General features: G+C 41.6%; 1 protein-coding gene across 5 annotated transcripts in view; it reads right to left on the reverse strand.

The window, feature by feature from the left end:
- The window catches only part of CMKLR2 (chemerin chemokine-like receptor 2), a 45,903-nt gene that overhangs the window by 14,251 nt on the left and 7,641 nt on the right, over positions 1–24,011 (reverse strand). For 3 of the 5 annotated variants that reach the window (XM_004764231.3, XM_004764230.3, XM_013062335.2), the window contains one exon: positions 20,147–20,197. The gene's annotated coding sequence lies outside the window, so the exon portion shown is untranslated. Of the gene's footprint in view, positions 1–15,577; positions 16,164–20,146; positions 20,198–24,011 lie in introns of those variants that run through there. The other 2 variants (XM_004764233.3, XM_004764232.3) reach the window with 2 other exon arrangements.

Raw genomic sequence — 24,011 nt, forward strand, 5'->3', positions numbered from 1 at the left:
AATCAGCATTTCCTTGAAAAGAGATTTTTCAAGGAATTTTTTAGCAGAAGGGATGTGGGTACTGAATTTGAAAACCTTGATGGCACAGGACTTGTGTAACTTTATTTTTGTAGGGCATGACCGCACAACTGCTGGAGATCCGAATTTTTCCAATTTACTTTCTGAATATTTTCATTCATACAAATGGTCAACACTAAAGCTTTAATCGTTTTTAACGTCTCTGACAGTGTTATGTCTCCTGAAGAACGGATTCTGGAAGCAGGAGTCACAACAGGGCACTTCACCGATTACATGACTCCTCAGAAGTAGACACCACTCATGGTTTAAATTCTGAAAAGCCAGGGGCGCACAGTATAATGCCGTGCAGGCTACCATAGCGTACCTGTTTTCTATTTCATCATTACCTGGACTGAAGATGTCTTGTTTCTCAATCACATTTTGTCCATGACATTTACAGAAGTGTAAGGGGGAATAGCCGATTTAGGGTGAAAACTGCATAGGCAGCCATTTGAGTCTTATTTTAATTTATACTAAGACATTTCCTTTGTTAAGGAAAGAGAAGGCCTGGGTGCCTGGGTGCCTCAGTTGGTTAAGGGTCAGATTCTTGGTTTCGGCTCAGCTCATGATCTCATGTGTCCTGAGATCGAGCCTTGCATCAGGCTCTGCTCTCAGTGGGGAGTCTGCTTGAGTCTCTCCCTTTGTCCCTGCCCTGCTCACATGTTCTCATGCTCTCTCTCCTAAATAAATAAATCTTAAGAAAATAAAAAAGAAGAAGAAGAAGAAGAGAGAGAGAGAGAGGCTATTCTCCTAAAGGGGAAGGAACAGAAGTCAAGGGACTTGCAGAATAGACTGAATTTGTAGCCACTTCACAAAACAATACTGTGTATCCCTCTGAGAGGTAGTAAGTGAACTTGGTCAAGGAGGTGGAAGGGAAACTTGTTTTGGTTGCAAGAGTAATGTTTTTTCAACACAGCAGCAAAAATGTGCGGGGTGGAGGGAAGGGCGACAATTCTAGAACTTCCTCCCATTCATGGAAGATTATTCCTGACAATGTGTTTGCCTTTCTCCCGCCCTCGGAGGACATGGGAGGGGGTGTGGTCACAGAAATGTAGTCACAGAAGATAAAACAAAGCCTAAGTCGAAGATCTTGCCAATCGATCACTATCAAACAGTTGAGTGCCAGAACCATTCTTTTGATGGTTTCGAGCTTTTCATCATGAACATTTAAGATTATTTTATGGTAATGGAAACAAAGCTGGCAGCCTCACCGCTACCTTGTCATGGTCAGTCTGCGTCAGGAGTAGTTTGTTGAGGTCGTCCAAACAGATTTGGAGAAGACCACTGGGAAGCAAAAGCAGTGTAAGGGAGGGACTCAGGGGACTGAAATGACTTGACGTTATGTCTTTGTTGACATGTTTGAAGCAAACCAGCAAGAAAAAAACACTGAAGGAGTCTGATATCTGTCTTCAGATACTCAAAGATGAGGAAAAAGTGAGACACTTATTCTCTGTGTTTCTCATGTTGGAGCTATGGCAAAAAAAAAAAAAAAAAAAAAAAATGTTGGCATTGCAGCCAGGAAAATTTTGGCTTAGTAGAAACAAGAATTTATAGCTGTTCAAAACGGAGAATGTTAAAAACCAGCAGCCAACAAATTGAGCAAACAGATGCATAACATTGGGTGGGCACTGAGGGGGGTTCGGGCACAGGCTGGCTGCCAGATGGGGAGGCCCCAGAAGGCATGGAAGCACGCGAGAAGGGGGTCTTAAACTTCATCTTCTAAGAGCAAGAATCTATGACAACTTTTTTTCAGATTACTTTTGAGCCCTTATTTTCTATGTACTTGATTAGGAAACTGAAGATGAGGAACATTGCAAAACTTGGAAAAAACCATTTGGCTGGCAACCTGGCATGGTCCGAATTCTTATCCAAATATGTGAATGTGCATGCTCTTAACCTTTAGGCACCCAAGGCACAAGAAACCTTTCTCAAGCAGGAGAGAGTTTTGTTTTTTTGTTTTTTTTAGATTTTATTTATTTATTTGACAGGCAGAGATCACAAGAAGGCAGAGAGAGAGGAGGAAGCAGGCTCCCCGCTGAGCAGAGAGCCCGATGTGGGGCTCAATCCGAGGACTCTGGGATCAGGACCTGAGGCGAAGGCAGAGGCTTTAACCCACTGAGCCACCCAGGTGTCCCTGCAGGAGAAATTCTGAGAATGATACCTACTTAGAGAACAATTCGACCTTCCTGTACTAGAGCTATCCCTGTGGTTAAATGAAAAAACAAAAGGAAACAAAACATGAAGCCCTCTTCCCTACACATGAGCACTCCTAGCTAGGACGAAGCTGAGAATGACAGAAGAGAGCTGCTTGGGCTCTTTGTTGGACTTCCTCACCACCCACCACCTGCCCCCCGTACCCCTTGGCCCAGAGGACGCCCCTGTGAGCACAGATTGTAACTCTGAGCTCCGGTCACAGAGGTGTATTAATCCTGCTTCATAGGCCCCTGTTTGCCCAGAACCTATTCTATTCCTGGCGCTGGTTCTGACTCTGCTGTTAAAGTCTCTGCAAAATGTGGAAAAAGTGAAGAACCAAACTGTCTGACCAGGACCCTAGACCACCTCCCATGTAGCTTCCCGGCAGCTGGGTTTGCGAGGACATTCAGACAAATGCGTATTCTTACTGCTCCGGAGCAGCGGTCTGCCGTGGTGAACTGGACCATACGTGAACCTGGAGGACAGAATTTGCCAAAGGCTTCTCCTTTCCTCCTGGATTCACTGGGATTTCTTCTTGGCTTCCTAAGAGCAAGGGTACTTTCAAATGGTATACACATATCCAGGTCCTAGCTTACCACTTCGGGCATAGGACATGGATGAGAGAGAAGAAAACAGAAAAGGGGAAGAAAATTTTTTTTTTTTTAAGATTTATTTATTACTTGAGAGAGAGAGACAGAGAGAGCACAAGCCAGGAGAGAGGCAGAGGCAGGCGAGAGAGAATCAGACACCGTGCTGAGCTGGAAACCTGACGTGGGGCTCCATCCCAGGACCTGGAGATCATGACCTAAGCCCAAAGCAGATGCTTAACCATCTGAGCCACCAAGGCACCCGGGGAAGAAAACTTTTAACCCAGTTTCTACTTCTGATCAAAGCCCTCCAACCAAACCTCCCCTCGAGGCTCCATTTTGTCCAGAGCCTTTGAAGGGAACCAGGTTCATTATGGACACAGTGTTCCCTAGAGATTAGCATGATCCACTGTCACATCTCGAGTTTCTCCCACGCTCTTGTCTCTTTCTTTTTTCTCTTTTAAAAGATTTTATTTGTGTTGCCTGGGTGGCTCAGTCAGTTAAGCGGTTTGCTTTCTGCTCAGCTGATGATCCCAGGGTCCTGGGATAGAGCCCTGCATAAGGTTTCCTGCTCAGCAGGAAGTCTGCTTCTCCCTCTGCCTGCTGCTCCTCCTGCTTGTGCGTTCACGCACACTCTCTCTGACAAATAAATAAATAAAATCTTAAAAAAAAAAAACAAAACGTGAGGGGCGCCTGGGTGACTCAGTGTGTTAAAGCTGCCTTCGGCTCAGGTCATGATCCCAGGGTTCTGGGATCGAGCCTCGCATGGGGCTCTCTGCTCAGCGGGGAGCCTGCTTCCCCTTCTCTCTCTGCCTGCCTCTCTGCCTGCTTGTGATCTCTGTCTGTCAAATAAATAAATAAAATCTTAATAAAATAAAAAATAAAACAAACCTGAGCCATTTTGCCTCAATACTTTGTGATACTTTGTGATCTATCTCTGAACATCTGGGCATCTCACTCTATATATTCAATGATCCCACTACAACTTACAATTATAATAATAATTTACTATTATCCCAGACTTGGGAATTATTTCTTTATTGTTTGTCCCCTTAGCTCCCCCAAGAGTCAGATTGCATGAAGGCCCAAGATCAGGGTAAGGCAAGTGAGGCAGGGTCATATAAGAGCAGGGCCGTATCCTGACTTTGCTTAAAATTTTGGTGTTTTTGTTTTGTTTTGTTTTGTTTTGTTTTTGTCCAGCAGATGTTTTACATTCATTTTGATTAATGAGATTTGGGGTACTTGTGACAATTTTGTGTCAATTGCCTCATCCTAGTGTTGGCCCTGCGATAACACTTGACCCCATCTAAGTCCGCAGGTAACCGAGCAGCTGGGTGTGTTGAACAAGTTTCAGAACTAATTACAAGTGGTTCTAAGTCTTAGTTCTGCATGTCACTCCTGCACGTCTTTGGATGAGTCCCCTTCCTATTGGGACCGCACGGGTCTCCTCTAAAAAACACAGGGGACATTTAATTTTAAACTTTTACGAGAAGCACCAAGATGGCTGGACAACGTATTCTAGCTCTTTAACTATTCTCCCTGCCTCCAAACAGCACCAAATCTGGTGCTTTGCAGGGAGTGGGTATTCAAAAAATATCTTCTAGTCAATGCTTTTTGCACATTGAAACAAAATTAGAGACCAAGGTCCAAAATGAAAAGCCTGCACAAATTAGAAACATTCTGCGAATAAAACAGAAACCTCCCCCAACAAGAACACTGTCCCTTCCTCATTCTTCCCAGAAAAAAAAAAAAAAAAAAGAAAGAATTTAAAATCATTGCTCTCTGATTTATTTAATTATGGCCAATTCTTTTTTTTTTTCCGGGAAATATTCTATTCAAATATTTCAGGTTTTGAGTGAAGCAGACTTGTGTAATCACCCAGCCCTCAGGGATTTCTTTCCATCTAAAGATACTAGTACCACCCTAATGAGTCAGATTTCATAAAATGTAACATCTGTGAGAAAAGGTTATAAACATGCGATGGTGCCCAAAACAGCTGTGGAACTTCCGAAGAAATAGAATCTCCACTTCCTAACTAGTTCTTCATATTTTAAGTTTGCATAACTAGAAGGTAAGGAGAGAGCGTATTCATAGGCTCCCCTCTTCTTTCCTTGACTAAGAAAAAAATAAATGAAGAAAGAAAGGAAGGAAGGAATGGGGAAAGAAAGGAATATCGTCAGATCCTGGTTCAGTGGTAAAACATCGGACTGTATTTTAAGAGCTTTCTTTTATTCTTAGTTCATTTTACAATAGGCATCTTTTCCATTTACCTACTGTCTATAGTGGTAGCAATGAGAGAGAAGAGCCACTTCTGAGACCTCTTAACTATATTATTTTGTAAATTGGTTCTGGACACACTAACCATACAATAAAATAATCTGCATTTATTTAATATCTTTCTTTCATCTTTGATACCATTCACCTTGTCCCAGAGGCAGAGGTCTGGTACTTGATGGAAAGGAAAGAGATCTTGTGGAGGTCGTTAAATACAGTGGTGCGGGAGAAAGAATGGATGTTTGCAAATCCCGCACTGCTTCTATCGCTTTAGTACTTGGAGAACTCAAAAAGCCAAGGGCTTCACCAGGTGCTCAAATCAGAAAATATCTCGGCATCTACACAAGTCCTATAATATATCTTCAGATAAACATAATATAAGCGGTTTGCTTCCTCGCAAGGAAGTTGGAAGGAACTCAGCAACAAACCACTTGATAGAAGAAAAACAATTGTTAATTTTACTTTTAGCAAAGGTTCCTGAATCTTTTCTGTTCATCACACATTTCCACTAATGAGGGAAAGTTAGACAAACTGTTTTAAGCCTAAAGTCCAATTATAGAAAGTTTTTAAAAGCAGAAAAAGCATGTGCGTGGGTGGCTCAGTTGGTTAAGCCTTTGGCTAAAGCCGTGGTCCCAGGGTCCTGGGATCAAGTCCCACATCAGGCTCCCTGCTCAGCGGGGGGTCTGCTTCTCCCTCTGCCCCTGCTTGTGCTTTCTCCTTCTTTCTCTCTAATAAGTAAATAAAATATTTAAAAAATATAAAAATAAACAAATAAAAGCCAAAAAATGGCAATTCTAAAATCATCTTTAAAACCACAATACAGGGGGCCTGGGTGGTTCAGTCTTTAAGCGTCTGCCTTTAGTTCAAGTTCCAGGGTCCTGGGATCGAGCCCTGCATCAGGCTCGGCAGAAGAGCCTGCTTCTCCCCCATCATCTGATCTTCCCCCTGCTTGTGTGCTCTCCTCTTTCTCAAATAAATAAAGAAAATCTTAAAAAAAAAAAACAACCCACCATACAGAGTCATATTAATAGTAACCATAGAGAGCTTGAGTTGAAGACACTTTAGTTTTGCTTGCATTCAAGATAATCAAGTTTTGAAAAAAGATACTCAGAATGGCCTTCCTATTACTTCTTAAAAAAAAAAAATCTAATTTCACCATAATGACCTGGAGAATAGGACTTCACGGGAGTGTCCAGAATGTTCGTTAGAAATTACCTGTCTTCTCTCACTTCAGAATTCACTTGTTAAGCAACATCTGCATTGAACTTTATGCCAGTTACAGTATAAAACAAATCATCTCCTGACAGGTTCTCCTGGTTGGTAATGTGCTTAGGCAGCAATTACAGGCCTTGAATTTTTTTCCTAAGATGGATTTGGTAAGCCTACATCAAAGAGATACAGAAGATGGGCTAATGGCTTACTCAGTGCCTTTTTATCATCCAAGAGAAGGGAACTGATGTGGTCTGCCTGGGCAGGGTCTCAGCCCACCACCTCCACTCACATTTCCATGATGTGCACCATTCACCAAAGGCACTGTGACTAGTGTCCTGTGGCAATCTGTTCTGAGGTTTAGATGTGCTAAAATTTCTGCTCCAAAGTAAGACTTCTCCTTGACCGTGAGCTCTATGTGAGTCCACAAAGGGATGTGACTGCTTTAAAAAAAGGAAAGAAAAAAAAAAGGTGAATTTGTCCTTGAGCTGTTCTAATAGAATGAAGGGAGTGTTTGTCCAACTGTGCTTGAAGCAGTCAGGTTGTACCTGGGAGTGTTATACTCTTTTCTGAGAATTACAGTTTTGGAGGAACAGTGATAAACTAGAGCATATCCAGAAGAGACACAACAGGACAGAGAGAAGGCTTGAAATGACATCATGTGAGGAATGCAGAATGAATTGGTGGAAGCTATTTATTCCAGAAAAGAAAGGACAGGATAACCTTTTTTTAGAATTTATTTTTTTTGGTAATTTTTGTACCCAACATGGTGTTCGAACTTATGACCCTGAAATCAAGAGTCACATGCTCTTCTGACTGAGCCAGGTGCCTTAGAGGAGGGTAACTCTTTTTTAAATGGCTCATGGTCTGGTATGCAGATGAGGGAGCTCTTACCTGACCAGAGAGCAAAACGAAGGAAAGAAAGACACATTTTATTTCCAAAAAAGGCAGCATTTTCTAAAGATGAGAGTTGTTTAAAATCGGGGTTTATTTGTTTAAAAAATATTTATCAAAAAATATTTTAGAAAATATTTATTAAGCATCTACAGTATGTTCTAAGCCCCAAACAGTAGTGAGTAGCGGTGAACAGAACCCACGCAGCTTTCCTCCTGGTGCAAAGCTATGTCAGATGATGGCCCACTTCTCACGAATGGAGGTGTTGAATAAGGCAACCGAGAACTGAGGGTTTTTGTAGGAGGAAATCAGGAATTAAGTGTGACCGGGCTTGATGTTGTCTAAAGTTCTGCTAACTCTGAAACTCTACTTTTTTTTTTTTTTTTTTTTTTTGTTAAGACTTTTTTGTGGGCACCTGGGTGGCTCAGTCCTTAAGTGTCTGCCTTCAGCTCAGGTCATGATCCCAGGGTCCTGGGGTCAAGCCCTGCATTGGGCTCTCTGCTCGGCGGGAAGCTGGCTTCTCCCTCCCCCACTCTCCCTGCTTGTGTTCCTTCTCTCGCTGTCTCTCTTTCTCTGTCAAATTAAATAAATAAAATCTTAAAAAAAAAAAGTCTTTTGTTTATTTATTTGACACACAGAGAGAGACATAGCGAGAGAGGGAACACAAGCGTTGGCGGGGGTGGGGGGTGTCCTGGCGGTGGGGGCGGTGGGAGAGGGAGAAATAGGTTTCCTGGTGAGCAGAGAGCCCAATGCAGGGCTCGATCCCAGGACCCTGGAATCATGACCTGAGTCAAAGGTAGATGCTTAACAACTGAGCCACCCAGGAGCCCCTGAAATTAATGTTATACCTGTTACAGTTGGTTGGCTCTCCTGGCCCCTGGTCAGGATGTACAGTCTGATTCTGTGGCTTAGCCATAATGTCCTGCCAAGCCATGCCTATACGCAGTGCCTGCTTCACTAAGGGGTCTTGGAAGGATAAATGTATGCCATATAATGTATCGTGAAGGGAAACAATTTTCTTATGTCTCATTTTCACTCCCAAAGACGTAGCAGCCATTTGTCCTCATTTTCATCTTTTTCAACTTGCCCTTAGTCAGGGGAAGGGGAGTTCTCTCTTTACAAACCGACTTCTATTCTTTAATCTCTTTGAAAGAGGGTAAAGTTAGTATGGCCAAAGATTATGGAATTATTGAGGCGCCTGGATGATTTAGCTGGTTAAGTGCCAGACTTTTGATTTCGGCTCAGGTCATGCATAGTCTCAGGGTCGTGTTATCGAGCCCTGCATCGGACTCTGTGCTCAGGGGGAGTCTGCTTGCGATTCTTCTCTCCTTCTCCTTCTGCCCCTCCCCCTGCTTGCACACGAGTGCGCGCTCTCTCTCTCTCTCTCTTTCAGACAAATAAATCTTTAAAGATCATAGAATTATAGTCTGTTAAAGTGAAATGGGCTGTCAGAGACAACTTAATCTAGTCCCTTCATTTTATACATAAGAAAAACAGAGAGTTAGGAGAACACATAAAGACCTGAATATGGAGTGCTGAGGGCAGGAAAGAAGAAAGAAAAATCCCTGAATACCTAAGACGGAAGCACTAACAATTACTAGCATTTTAGGCAAAATATCGACTTTGGGCCCAGAGAGTTTTATAAAGAATCATGCGGAATTTCTAGAAATTACCAAGTTGATATTGGAATTTATTTTACTGGATGCATAAAATAGGAGCTTAGACCCAGTCAAAGGGAGAATGTAAACTAGAAGATCTATCTGAAGAGGATACTTAAAATGTAGCACAGCGAGACAATGAGATGGAACATAGGAAAGAAAGCCTAAAAAATAAAGGACAGAGTAAAGCGGTCTCACATATTATCAAATCAACATGGCAGAAGGGAATAAAGCCTTGTGCTAACTAGGTGGTTAAAAGTAGGACCCCAGTCAAAGTCTAGTTGATACGTGGGTGTTTTGAGCATCTAAAAATAGGATTATAAAATAATGAATGCCCATAATATCCCTTTTTTAAACAATTTTTTCTATTTACTTGCCAGAGAGAGAGAGAGCACAAGCAGGGTCAGTGGCAGGCAGAGGGAGAAGCAAGATCCCCACTGAACAGGACCCTGGGATCATGACCTGAGCCGAAGTCAGGTGCCCCCAGGTGCCCCCAAAATATTCCTGGTCAGCACAGAGGGAGATTGATTTGGGGATCATTCAATCTGGTGATTCTGAAGAGGACAGGGACACCTTTGCTCTGCCCTGACATGGGTTGTGTTTGAAAACAGGATGCCTTTGGCCTTGACCAAATATGGAACAACTCCCTAAGAGAATAAAATCGGAAGACAAAAACTCATTCTAGAAAGAAGTCAGTACCAGGCTTCTAAGACCTTTTGTAAAATTATGGAATGTCTGGAAATTTCTCATACTGATCGTGTTTCTGGTATCTACTATTCTCCCCTGGTGATTAGCAAGAAAAGATTTAAGGTAATAATAGATGTTTGTGGAGCGAAGAATATGGCAGCTGGGCAAGAGAAATGGGTAGAGCCAGCCACTGAGGGAGAGGGAGGTGTCTGAGTTCCTGGGGCTCTCACGGAGAAGGAGAGAACACAGGAGGTGCTTGGAGCCTCGCTCTGGGGTTGAAGAGCAGAGAGAGACAAGTGGGATTCTCCAGCAAGGCGGTCAGTGGAATCTACGTTACTCCTGCGCCAGCCTATCTATCTATCATCTATCTATCTATCTATCTATCTATCTATCTATAAATGACAGTGGATGCGGATCCCTCCTAATAGCCCAAAAGCTGGGGGGGGGAGTTATGTTTCTGGCAATATGGTACTCTAGATACTCTAGATATTCTTTAAACACCTTTCACTACAAAACCTTGAAAACCACTGGATTAAACATAACAAAATCATCTTTTTAAGTGTATGGCTGAGGTGGCAAGAAAGTAAGGAAAATTCTTAGAGGCTTGAACGGAAATCGGGGGGGATCAGGAATGCAGAGAGACATCAAAGCCAAGGCTTATGCAACCTTTCCTTTGTTGTTACCACCACGCAAAGCTCAGAAGGTATAATGTAGGACCCGAAAATTTCCTTAAACGCCTGGAACCCATAAGTCTCCCAGTTTCTGGTGAGGGGCGCTCGTGCATGCTGGGAGCACACTTTTCACTCTGCCTTAGCCGTCATTTTCTGCTCGCAGAAACTTCAAGGTCATCCACGGTGAAAGATTAAGGCCTTTTCCTGCATCTCTTGGCAATGCACAGGACCCTGGGCACCAGCACAGCCCTATACTTGATTCTTGGTATATGTCAGAGCTTTTCAAAGCCTCTCTGTATGTCATATTCCTCAGTCTTCCTTTTAAAACTTTTGCTTAGGGGCGCCTGAGTGGCTTAGTCACATAAGTGTCTGACTCTTGGCTCAGGTCACGATCTCCGGGTCTTGAAACAACCTGGCATTCAGCTCCCTGCTTAGTAGGGAGTCAGCTTCCTCTTTCTCCCTCTCCCTCTGCCCACTCCCCCATGTGCATAACTGCACACACGTAAGATCTGTCTCTCTCAAATAGGTAAATAAATCTTTAAAAAAATTTTTATAAGTGAAGCTTTTGCTTAGTCTAATGCTTTCCCTCAACTGGTAGCCACCTCCTCAGGCAGCTGCAAAACTAGTAACTGCTGTTACTATTTTCGATAAATGCTTAAGGGGGGGGACGACTTTTCACAGTAGGTGAGCTGACTTAGGTCAAATACAGATGTTTTGCAAGTGAGGCTTTGCAGGAAGCCACCAGGCAGGTCACAATAATTTTCGGGGAATGAAGCTTTTAAGGAGCTCCAAAGCTATTTTCTGTTCCTTCCGGTTGCTCCCAGGCTGCTGGTCTTCTCGGGGAATGCAGGTTGTCAGCTTTCTAGAAGACTGCACCGCGGGGGAAGACTAGAGCAAGTTACAAATGTTACACAGCTCCCTTCTTCTACTGAGATGAAGCCGTTTTAAATTTTGTTGTTTTTGTTTTTGATGAACACTCCCAGATTGTTGCAAGCCTTTGGATAAATATCAGAGTTCTGGAGAAGTGGATTCAGACCATTTTGCCAGCTTCTTGTTGCTTTGTGGAGGAGACCGTTTTCTGAGGTCCTTACTCTGCTAGTTTTACTCCTGGCACCTGGATGGAGAGTTTGAATAGGCATATTTTGCACATATGGGAGCCACGTGGCTCAAGCAGCATGGTGTTCTTTAAAAAATTAGGCGTAGGGGTGCCTAGCTGAAGCGTCCAACTCTTGGTTTCAACTCAGGTCATGGTCTCAGGGTTGTGAGATCGAGCCCTGGGTGAGGCTCTGTGCTCAGCTTGAGATTCTCTCTCTCCCTCTATCACTCTTGCTTGCCCTGACTCTCTCTTGCTCTAAAATAAATAAATCTTTTTAAAAATTAAAAACAAATTAAAAATTAGGCTTATTAAGTCTAAGAATAGCAATATAGCCCACATACTAATTAAACTCCTATGGAAACACGTATATTTTCCCAACACCTTCTTCTCCTTCCTAAACATGTTAATGGTAGAGACTATAAAAGTGAATGAGTGAATGAATCAATGAGTGAATCGATCAGTCAGTCAGATTTGTGACTCATCAAAGGGTCTAGTACGGGACTTAAACACAATGAATATTCAAGGGATGGTGCGGAATCAAAACATATTGGCTCCCACCGATTCGCTATTTATTATATTTTATCCTCACATAACACTAAGTTTTTAGCTTTATATTTATCTCATATAAAGTTATAAATTTTATGTTGATGATTTCCCAGTTCCCTTAATGTTTATGGGATATATCTTGGTTTGGGTGAAAAATGAGTACTAGAATAAAGTTTTAACAATAAATTCTTTCCATAAAAGAAAGGAAAAAAGGAGAGAGGAAGGATGGGGGAAAGGAGAGGGGGAGAGAGGAAAAGCCTCCTGGCCCTTGTCAAGGTGGTGGCCACTGACAAATTTTGAAAGTATTTGACTAATACCTAGCAGAGATAATTATTTTCCATCAAAAAACTTATAACTAGCTCAATTGAAGGACATTAGTTAAAGGAGCCTGTCTGGAAATAATCTGAAAAGATCTTTGTGTCTCATGTCTTCCTTAATTTGTTATAATGAATGAGTCATAATATTTTAAGAGGATTAGAGCTGCTTATAATGAGTGCTACATTTAAAGGACTAAAGAAGCTTTAGTAACAATATAATATAATATGATTATGGTACAACATAATATGATGGGACAAGATAATATGATTCTTTCATTTCCTGTTTTCACTAGCAAATTACAAAAAAAAAAAAAAAACCCACAAAGCAGCTTTTTGTTTTGTTCTTTGCTGGAGAAGAAAATGTGAAAGTTAAGTAGTATCTGGCTATGCATACACACTCACACACACATAAATACTGAGTTAACTCAATTTTATAAATGTGTAATAAAATTGGTGTCATAAATCACTTTATCTCTTTACTTCTCTATGACTCTCCTTTATTAATAATGAATATAAAAGCAGGCCTTCAATGACTATGCTAGCAAAGACAGTCCACGTCTTTGAAAATTGTTTTATCTGTATTAATACTTAAAATCATCGCATTAAAAGCAAATCATGTTTTCCCCTCAGTTCTTGTGACATTAAGTCACAAGACTCAAATTTGAAAAACACTGAAAAAATAGGAAGGTTCTTCAAGACATCAAACCTCTCCCGTTTAGCCTTTGTCAAGGGAGCGCAAACAGAAGGGTAGTTCCAGATTAAAAGAGACAAGAGGGGGCCTGCCTGGCTGTGGGTGCGGCATCTGAGTCTTGATCTAGGGTCATGAGTTCAAGACCCACATTACCTGTAGAGCTTGCTTTCTTTCTTTTTCTTTTTTAAAGCTTTTATGTACTTATATGAGAGACAGAGAGCACAAGGGAGAGCATGAGCCATGGGGAGGGGCAGAGGGAGGAGCAGGCTCCCCGCGGAGCAGGGAGCCCACAGGGCTTGATCCCAGGACCCTGAGATCATGAACTGAGCTGAAGGCAGATGATTACCCCACTGAGCCACCCTAGATGCCCCTAGAGCTTGCTTTAAAAAAAAAGAAAAAGAAAAAAAAGAAAAGAAAAATGTAATCTGTGACGATTGGTTAGATATTGATTTTTTGTATTTATCTTTTTTTTTTTTTTTAAACTGAGGTAGAGTTACTGCATAGTCTAGATCCCAAACTTGTTGCCCTAGCTCGAGGGAGAACCATCAAGAGACAGTGTCTAATTAGCAGCCCTTCAGGGGCTCCTGCTACTACATAGAGCTCCCTTCCTGGGGACTTGCCTTCGAGAGTGGTTCACCTCCAGTGAGGACTGGAATAGAAGCAGAAAGGCCTGGCCATGGTGCCCAGTGGGGGACGATTCTGATGGGTCCATTTTAGCTTCGCGGGTCTACCTCTGGCTAGAGTTGCCGGTCCTCCCTTGCAGCTCAATTTCTTCCCCTGCCCAGTTGTCTTTCCACCTTCCTTACAAAGGTATTGATCCTAAGGGTACAACCTAATATCTGATTATTAAACTCTGTCTCTGAGTTTTCTTCTAGAAGAACTCAACCTGTGACTCAAGATGGATACCAGACAACCTCTAAATGAGGAACTTTTATTTTTTTTAAAGATTTATTTACTTATTTATTTGACAGAGATCACAAATAGGCAGGGAGGCAGGCAGAGAGGCAGGCAGAGAGAGAGGGGGAAGCAGGCTCCCTGCTGAGCAGAGAGCCCAATGCAGGGGCTCGATCCCAGGACCCTGAGATCATGACCCGAGCAGAAGGCAGAGGCTTTAACCCACTGAGCCACCCAGGTACCCCCCAACCCCCAACCCCGCTTTATTTTGAAGTTCTGTTTTCTTTGAAAATGCTAATGTCATCAAAGACAAAGAAAGGCTATGGAAATGTTCCAGATTAAAACAGACTAAAGACACACTGCAACTAAATGTACTATATGATGTTGGACTGCATCATATACTAGAGAAAAATAAAAGGCCAAAAAGAACATTATTGAAGCAATTGACAGAATTAGAACAAGGATTAGAGATTGATTAAATATTGTCTCAACATGTCCCGTGATTATTAGGTATACAGCAATTATGTAGAAGAATGTCCTTGCTTTTAGGAAATCGTAAAATATATAGGGAGAAATGGGCATGGAGTATGCAACTTCCTCTCAAATGATTCAGAAAAATGACATATGTACATACACAGGCAGAATATAAATACAAAGCAACAAAAATGTAACAATTGGTGAATAGAGGTAAAAAGGGATTTGAAAGGGTTCTTCGAATTTTTCTTGTAACTCTTTTGCAAGCTTGAGATTATCTTCAAATAATAAATTGAAAATATATAAATATTCCAGGTCAACCAGCTATGCTAAAATGTTAATAATGGTTGAGATCACAAGGATGCAATTGTTCTCTGCACTATTCTTTCAACTTTTTTGAATGCTTGGAATTTTTCATAAAAAAGGTTGGAAAAAAACACAGGCCAGGATATTTGCTATGTTTTGACTCTTTAAGACTTGCAAGACTACCTTTTGGAACACTGGACCCTGATTTCAGGTAGGGGCCGTTACTTTATGATTAACCGAGAGCATATATTAGCATACCAATTAGCCTCTGAAAGCTTCCCCCTTTCTCAAGCAGAGCTCTTTTTTTTTTTTTTACGATTTTATTTATTTATTTGACAGAGATCAGAGGTAGGCAGAGAGGCAGGCAGAGAGAGAGGAAGGGAAGCAGGCTCCCTGCTGAGCAGAGAGCCTGACACAGGGCTCGATCCCAGGACCCTGGGACCATGACCTGAGCCGAAGGCAGAGGCTTTAACCCACTGAGCCATCCAGGTGCCCCAACAGAGCTCTTTAAATCGTTAATTATTTACCTCCTCTCTCTATGAAACCCCATTAGATATACAGTGTAAGCTCTGAGTACCCAAATTTGATCTTTTAGTCTCTGCTATATCCTTAGCTGCTAGAACAATTCTGAGAACATGGAATATGCTTAATAAATACCTGTTGAAAGAACAAGTGAGGAAGATCTTACTTAAATAAATATAGACTTCTGTGTAAGTCAATAATTTCACCTACGAAACATCAACTTCTGTCATTATCGTCAAAATTAAATTTGGCTTTACTTTTTTGGCTTACTTTCTCTTTCTTACTGCAAGTTGGGAGCATCAGAATTCTGGAATTATCAGCAACCAAGTAGTTTATCTGGACAAACCTGAGCCAGGAAATAGCTTGAGGTAGTGCTGCTGGGCTCCTGGAGGGAGCAGCAGAGCCTTGAGGAAGCAAGCCTGCCAGGGCATGGAGTGTACAGTGACCTTGAGGAAGGAGGGGTAGCTGTGGCTCCTGGGGACCCACAAGGGGAGAACTCACCACGCTGGACAGAGCGAACTCGAATCCCAGAGAACCGATGTGCCACCACATGTGGAAGCATGAAGGCAGCCAGCGAAAGGAAGCCATGCATCCGAGAAAGTAGCTTATTTATTAGCTAAGAATCGACACTCACTCAGTAAGACCAGAAACTAATAAAGCTGCTGGAACTGGATCGGCCAGAAGTCAGAAGGCAGAAATCAGGACTGGAGCAGGAACCGAGAGAAACCTAAACAGATGTGGAAATAGCAGGAGCCTGCCCATCGGTTTTGTCTCATTTGGATGTCTGCCCACATGGAGCTGGCTGGAAGTGTTAACCACAAAACAACAGCCTCCCCATGACCACATCCCCCCTGGCAAACCACTGGCACTTGCTGGTGGTGCGGTGGCTAATGGGGGCTCGGTCCCAGCTGGCAAAGGTCACCCTGGGACACACGACACTGCTGTTTCTGGGCATCCTCTCGATTCTACTTGACTCTACGGTACAGACTATTTCTACTCCCAACTCAGAGTTAGAACCCACTGAGCAAAGTATAACCAAGAGCCTTCAGTGTTGCATCCTTTATCCCCCTGTCCAGTCCCCACCTTCTCATTTTCAAATCTAGAAAGTTGCTTGCTCCCTCCCTAGGCAACTTTTATTTAAAATAATTTGTTGAGGGGCGCCTGGGTGGCTCAGTCCATTAAACGTCTGCCTTCGGCTCAGGTCATGATCTCAGGGTCCTGGAATCGAGCCCCGCATCAGGCTCCCTAGTCAGTGGGGAGTCCGCTTCTCCCCTTCCTTCTGCTGCTCCCCCCCAAATAAATAAGTAAAATCTTCTAAAAAATAAAATAAATAATTGGTTTAAAATTTTAATTAGTTATTTTACACTGAATAATAAAGAATTATCCGTTTAGGGGCGCCTGAATGGCTCAGTCAGTTGAGCCTCTGACTTCAGCTCAGGGCACGATCCTGGAGTCTTGGAATCAAGCCCCGTGTGGGGCCCCCTGTTTTGTGGAGAGCCTGCTTTTCCCTCCGCCTGCTGCTTCCCCTGCTTGTGCTCTCTCATTCTTGCTCTATCTCAAATAAATGAATAAATAAATTTTAAAAAAAAATTATCTGTTTAACTGAAAGACCCAGTAAATATCTAAAGTGTTTTCCAGGTGACATCTTACCATACTGTTTACAAAAACACACTCTTGACACATTGAAGTGGAACATTAGAATTAAAATCTAATTAGAATTTAAATTAGTGAAAAAAAATCAGTACAGTGGGCTTAATACAGAAGTATAATGCAAGACATGCTTTATGATATGTAGGTGTCCTGAAAAATATGATTGAGCGGTTGTTGTGGGTTTTTTAAAGATCTTTTTAAAACATATTTTAAGTAATCTCTCCACCCAACAAGGGGCTTAAACTCAGAACCCCAAGATCAAGAGTTGCATGTTCTTATGACCAAGCCAGCCAGGCCCCCCACACTTGGGTTTTATTTCAGATATTTTACCCATTTACAGTGACAGTACTACATAATGTTTCTTTGATCTATTTCATTAGAAAATACTCAGCCTATTGGCCTGTAAGAGGATTTTCCTAAAGATGTCATCAGTGTGACCAAGAGCTGAGTTGTTGTGGGAGGAGTTATTACTCCAAAAACAGACAAAGTTAGTATACCTGCAAAACAGAGGTAGTAAAACAACAAAACGGTTTAACTTCTATGGATTAATGTAGAATTTTGCAGTAAGAAAATTCTGGAAAAAAACTATTTTACTTTCATTAATAAATTTATGAGTTTGGTTTAGTGTATATATATATTCTTTTTTTTTTTTTTTTTACATTGAATTACATTTGAAGAGGGATATAATGTCTTAAGTATTTACGGTCTGTCAGGAAAACTTGTGAAGATACTGAAAGGGGAAGACAGATTCCGAGGATCTTACCTAGTGTGTGTTTTTGGGTTCTCTGCCTGTTACTGTCTGAATATTTCACAATGGTGCACATTGTCGACAACTTATAATAATGCAAATGATCCTTGTCCACAGAAATATGAATGAATTGTGTCCAGTGGAATGCAATTGATTATTGCCCTGTGAATTACTAACCAGTTTCACCAATTTTGCAACTGTTTGTAAATTCATTTCAACATTCCTGATGGCCTATATATGTGTGTGTGATACTTTGATTCTCTTTTTAACCCTCGGTAACATCTTACTGATTCTATCATTCATTACTGAGTTAAATTAAGACCTTTGAGACATGTCAATATTATATTTGTATGCAAGTCATGATTTATCTGTTTGAAAAATTATCTTTTAACAGATCTTTAGTCCAAAAGTTTTTTTTTTTTTTTTTAAGATTTTATTTATTTATTTCACAGACAGAGATCACAAGTAGGCAGAGAGGCAGGCAGAGAGAGGAGGAAGCGGGCTCCCTGCTGAGCAGACAGCCTGATGCGGAGGCCTGTGGTCCTGGGATCGTGACCTGAGTCGAAGGCAGAGGCTTTAACCCACTGAGCCACCCAAGCGCCCCCCAAAAGTGTTGGTCTTACCTTGAGAGGACAATGAAGACGGGGAGAAGGATGAGGGTGTGATAAGATTTTTAAGAAAGGTATATGAAGTTTCTTTCTGGTCCTCTCAATTTCCAAAACCTAAATTCACTCCTAGAGTAATGACGGTGCCTGGGGAAGCGGTCCCTCAGAGAAAAGGAGGGCTAAAAGGAATTCCAGACAGCCAGGGAAGGGCTTCAGGAGAGAAAATCTCTAATGGCACCCCACGTTTGGTACTGAGGATGCAAATTCCTTCTTGAGGGATCCCAGACTCTCTTCCCGGAACCCCTACCTGTCCTCTTTAAGGACTGTGTGTTAGAAGCCCTGGTCCGTAATAGGACTGTTGGAATCGAGAGACCAATAAGCAAGATTAATAGAATTGCTTTGATGAGATATCACCTCACACCAGTCAGAATGGCTAAAATCAACAAGTCAGGAAATGACAGATGCTGGCGAGGATGCGGAGAAAGGGGAACCTTCCTACACTGTTGGTGGGAATGCAAGCTGGTGCAGCCACTCTGGAAAACAGCATGGAGGTTCCTCAAAATGTTGAAAATAGAACTGCCCTATGACCCAGCAATTGCACTACTGGGTATTTACCCTAAAGATACAAACGTAGTGGTCCAAAGGGGCACGTGCACCCGAATGTTTATAGCAGCAATGTCCACAATAGCCAAACTATGGAAAGAACCTAGATGTCCATCAACAGATGAATGGATCAAGAAGATGTGGTATATATACACAATGGAATACTATGCAGCCATCAAAAGAAATGAAATCTTGCCATTTGCGACAACATGGATGGAACTAGAGGGTATCATGCTTAGCGAAATAAGTCCATCAGAGAAATACAACTAACATATGATCTCCCTGATATGAGGAAGTGGTGATGCAACATGGGGGCTTAAGTGGGTAGGAGAAGAATCAATGAAACAAGATGGGATCAGGAGGGAGACAAACCATAAGTGACTCTTAATCTCACAAAACAAACTGAGGGTTGCTGGGGGGAGGGGGGTTGGGAGAAGGGGGGTGGGGTTATGGACATTGGGGAGGGTATGTGCTTTGGTGAGTGCTGTGAAGTGTGTAAACCTGGCGATTCACAGACCTGTACCCCTGGGGATAAAAATACATGTTTATAAAAAAAAATTTTTTTAAAAATTAATTAATTAAAAAAAGAAAAAAAGAATTGCTTTGCGCAGCCAAAACCTTAACACACTATTCAAATAGGTTCAAATATGTACGCCTTTCCTTTTATCTCTCTTTTTACTTTTTCTTTTTCCTTTTTTTTTTTTTCCAGTCAGACTGAGGCTACTTTAATCACTGCTGCAGCTACTCAAACAGAGGAAGGGGCCAAGCCCATGCTTTAGCCACCCCCAAACTCCAGATAATTGGTTAGATGTGGCGTTTTGCCTGATGGACACTGCGGTTCCAGAACACAGAATGTCTTTCTTGGCCCAAGAACATGTCTCTGGCTCTCCAGTGTGAGATGAAGCGGAGTCATAGAGGCCCCCCAAACCCTCCAGTTATGTTTCACTGTCACTGCCCTTGCTCCCTACTCTCTCTTGAGATATCTAAATACATGTGGGATGTTTATGTTGAGTTGAATTTTATTTTAGTTTTGTTAATTTTTTAAAGGTTTCATTTATTTATTTTCGGCTCAAGCACATGAGAGAGAACCGGGGGAGAGAGGCAGAGGGAGAAATAGACTCCCAGCTGGGCAGGGAGCTGGATGCGGGGCTTGGCCTGGGGACCCTGGGATCACAACGTGAGCCAAAGGCAGGTGCTTAACCAACTGAGCCACCCAGGTGTCCTGAGTTGAATTTTAGTTCTCTGTTTCCTTTTCAGTCTTCTATGTTTGTCTTCTCTCTGCCACCTTTGTCTCTTCTGCTGTTCAATTGCCCTCTTTCCCACCAGCCCATCCTTACCAAGTGCTTGGATGAAACTCACAAACAATCACAAGCATTTCCGGGTGGTATTTTATGGTAACAAAGGACTAGAGCCCGGGAGTCAGGCAGACCCTGGTTTCAAATCGCAGTTCCATTTATTACCTACCCGTGTGGCCTTGCCAAGTTAGTCAGAAGCTCCAAGCCTCAGTTTCTCCATCTGTAAAAGAGCGACAATAATAATATCTACTTGATATTATGAAATGAGGCAGTCAAATGACACTGAGCATCACGAACACAGTCATCGGCTACTATTGTAATTTTTTTTCCTGCCTCCAGACTCTCGTTTCTCATTTTCCCTCTATTTCTAGTGTACTTCTATTTCCCATGATCTTATTTGTAGGTACCATTTCACACTTTTTTCCAGTCTACCATAAATAAGGCACAGGACATGCTACCCCACAGGATGGCACCTTGGTATATTGAATAGTTTAAGTGGAGGGAGTTTGAGAAACAGCAGGTTCAAGAAGGACTCTCTGACCTTCCTGGTCTCCTTGAAGCAGTCCTAAGAGTCTCACATGAGAGGTGCCCTCCACATACCCCGAGGAAAGCATCCTAACCTCCGAGGAAGGAGGTAATGGCTTGAACAAACAAGCCTTACTGTTTCCCACACTCTACTACTCTCTGTTCATAAACTTGTGTCCTAGCACATTTTCCACGAGTCCCCATTTTTGGTCAAACATAGTGTAAAAACATTCAGACTTAACTGTTTCCTTGGGTCATTTCCTTTTGAAGGCTCCTATGTCATGTAAAATTTACATGAAAAAATCTGTACGCTTTTCTCTTGGTACTCTGTCTTTTATTACAAGGGCCCCCACTGAGAATTTAGAGGAAGAAAAGGAAAATATATTTTTTTCCCCTCCCCTGTAATGGCAAATCAAAGACAACGATCATACGTATCACATCATTTTCTTATTACAATTGACTTCCTTTTCTTCCTCTGTGATCTGGAGAGAAAGCCCATCAGTAAACCATTGTTGGGTTGTTTTAAGAATTCTACAAGATACTTTCCATAAAGCACTCTCACAAACACGGTGACCGTTCCTCAGACTGCCAGACTTTCTGTAAGAAGGGTGGCAAACACCGACCCTATAAAGTGACACATTCCAAGAGGGGCAAGGAGTCTCTATGCCCAGGGAAAGTGGCATTACAGCAGGAAACAGAGTGGCTATGGTGGGTGGACAGATCTTCTGGGAAAAAGCTAAAACTATAAAGAACATTGTGCTGAGGCTTGAATGTGTTGATTCTAGCTGCGGATCGAAGAAAACGCTAGCAATTAAGAGAAGAGAGCGTTTTGATAAGAGAAAGGGCTAAATGATCTAGTTCTAAGTGTCCAATTTTGTTTTATTATGAAGACAATATAATCTTGAGGTTATGTTTCACTTACAAAACTGATACAAGATACATACGTAAATGTCTCTCACGACGCCTGGCTTATAGGAAGAGCTCAACAATTGTGAGCTTTTCTTATTATCTTACTTTAATTAATCTTTTTATTAGGGTGTATTATGAAATAATTCACATAACATGGCTTTGTTGAAACGTAGTGTATTTGTAGGCTTCCAGCTCATGTAATGATCGCTGGTTGTAAGCAGGGAGCTCATTTGATATTTGTGAGTAGTTTAGCTAACATTTTGGATTTATGCTTCATTCTAAGAAAACATGGGCTGAAACATACCACTGTGAGCAAAAAAATAATGGTTTCCTGCTGTTACTGTAAAGCTACATTGTGTTCATTCCTTCCTTTCCAAAGTAGGACATTCTGATCCTGTGATAATGTTCTACTGAAGGAATTTATTTATTTTGCACCAAATGATTCGTGTAGATGAGTTCATTTCTTGTGATAAAAACGAGTACAACATAGCTGGGCTTCTTGCTGTGATCTCACTGACTTGCTATAATCCAACTGGCTAGAAAACAGAGTAATTGCCTGGCTCAGCTAGAAGAAAACCAGCTTTTCCAAAGAAATTCTTTTGGGGGATTCTCTCAAGTTTGATGAACAAGTTATTTATCGTTTGCTTGAGAGAAGTGTAAATGAAAGAAATGGTCTTTCTTTAGGAAATTACGAAAGAACACTCAGCAGATTTGAGATTCCACTGGACCTGGCACACAATAGATCTAATTTTTAAAAATCGAGCTTTTGTTTATTTGAGGCTGAAATAAATGAATGTGAATACTCTTTTTTAAAAAAAATGCTGTTTAAGTAATCTCTTTACCTGACATGGGGCTCGAACTTGTGACCCTGAGATCAAGAGTCACATACTCTTCTGACTGAGCCAGCCAGACAGTCAGGATGTGAATATTTTTGGAAATATGTTGTTCGTTTGTTTGGGGTGGAGGGGAGAGGGAGAGGGAGAGGGAGAAGGAATCTGAAGCAAACTCTGCACTGAGTGCAGAGCCCGATGCGGGGCTCAATCCCACAGTCTGGAGATCATGACCTGAGCAGAAACCAAGAGTCCGGTGCTCAACTAACTGAGCCACCCACGTGCCCCTGTTAATATTTTAATAAAAAGTTAAAATGGACAGATACTCTCTACAATCATCCCCCGCCCCATGTTCTGGGAACCACAATACCTTTCGAAGGAAATCTTTTATATAGTGGTTGGCATGTTATAATCCTTCCGATGAGAGAAGCCATTTTAAGCGAGTGCTGATGTTCCCCCTTTTTTATTCAGTCTCTCAAAAAGAACAAAGCAAACCGTGGGAAAATGGCATGTCTGTGCATCAAATATCATTCCAGAGCAAGGCGTCTTTCCGAGATAAGGTAAGAAGAACCTAGTCATTTTATTGTCTTCTAAATTTCCCCCATCTTCTTGGTTAGTAGATGTAAAGGACTGTATAGCAGAACACATTTTGTGTGTGTGTTGGTAATGAGAAAATCACTCCAGAGGTGAAGGCCTTTATTTTGAATAGGGTTGATGAAATGAAAGCCTACGTGGGACAGAATGTCAATCAAACAAAAAGGTCATGTTTAACGTTAGTTATCTGATCCGCTAAGAGTAAATAATTTATATCAGCTTAGTGTTTTTCATGATGTAGCCAGATATTTGATTTGACTAAGCTTTTATTTCCTTATAACACAACAATAAAACAAATAATTATATATATCTTATTTAGTTTTTTATATATATATTTTATTTAGTTATATATACATATACATATATGTGTATATATATATATATATATCTTATTTAGTTTTAGAATTTGGGAGAAAATCTCCAGCTCTCCTTAAGGGTAAGCGGTATTTTCAGATGTTACAGAGAGCGTGTGCATAAGAAGGGGGGCAGAGGAAAAGGGAAAGAGAGAATCCTGAGCAGACTCCCAGCTGAGCACGGAGTCTGATGTGGGGCTCGATCTCACAACTCTAAGACCACAACCTGAGCCAAAATCAAGTCGGACGCTTAACGGACTGAGCCCCCAGATGTTACTTTCCTCAATGAACTCTTCTCACCAGCCTGCCACCTCAGTCTCAGTCAGGGTCACTGCTCTCTACGCTTTACTTATAACCTTTAGTTTTATATTTGAATACTTATTTGATAAATATCTCTCCTCCAGCACGCTGTAGTTTTTGCTTGCCTTTATACCTTCAGAGCCTAGCACAGGGCCCGGCAAATAGTAGAGCTGAATAATATTTATTACTGGCCAGAAGACAACTTAGTGACTTTCAATGGCATCTCAACAATAACTAACTAATAACTAACTAATAAATAACTAATTTTTATCTGAAAAGGCAAAGGTGAGTTTGAGGTGAGAATTTAAGTTCTTGATTATCATCAAATTCATTAGTTCCTGTGTTCAGTTTTTCTTTTTTATTAAAGATGGTAAAAGAAGGTTGAGTACTTAGGAAAACAAGCCTTACTACTGATGTGTTAAATCCGTTCAACCAGTTAACTAGACAAGGCCTTTTGGTGGACAATGGGTCTTTCTTCCAGGGGAAGTGATGAAATTTTCCTCTAAAATCTTACCAAGAGCAA

This window comes from Mustela putorius, unplaced genomic scaffold (genome assembly GCF_011764305.1).
Source record: "Mustela putorius furo isolate JIRA1106 unplaced genomic scaffold, ASM1176430v1.1 tig00000275_pilon_pilon_pilon, whole genome shotgun sequence".
NCBI classification, from domain to species: Eukaryota; Metazoa; Chordata; class Mammalia; order Carnivora; family Mustelidae; genus Mustela; species Mustela putorius.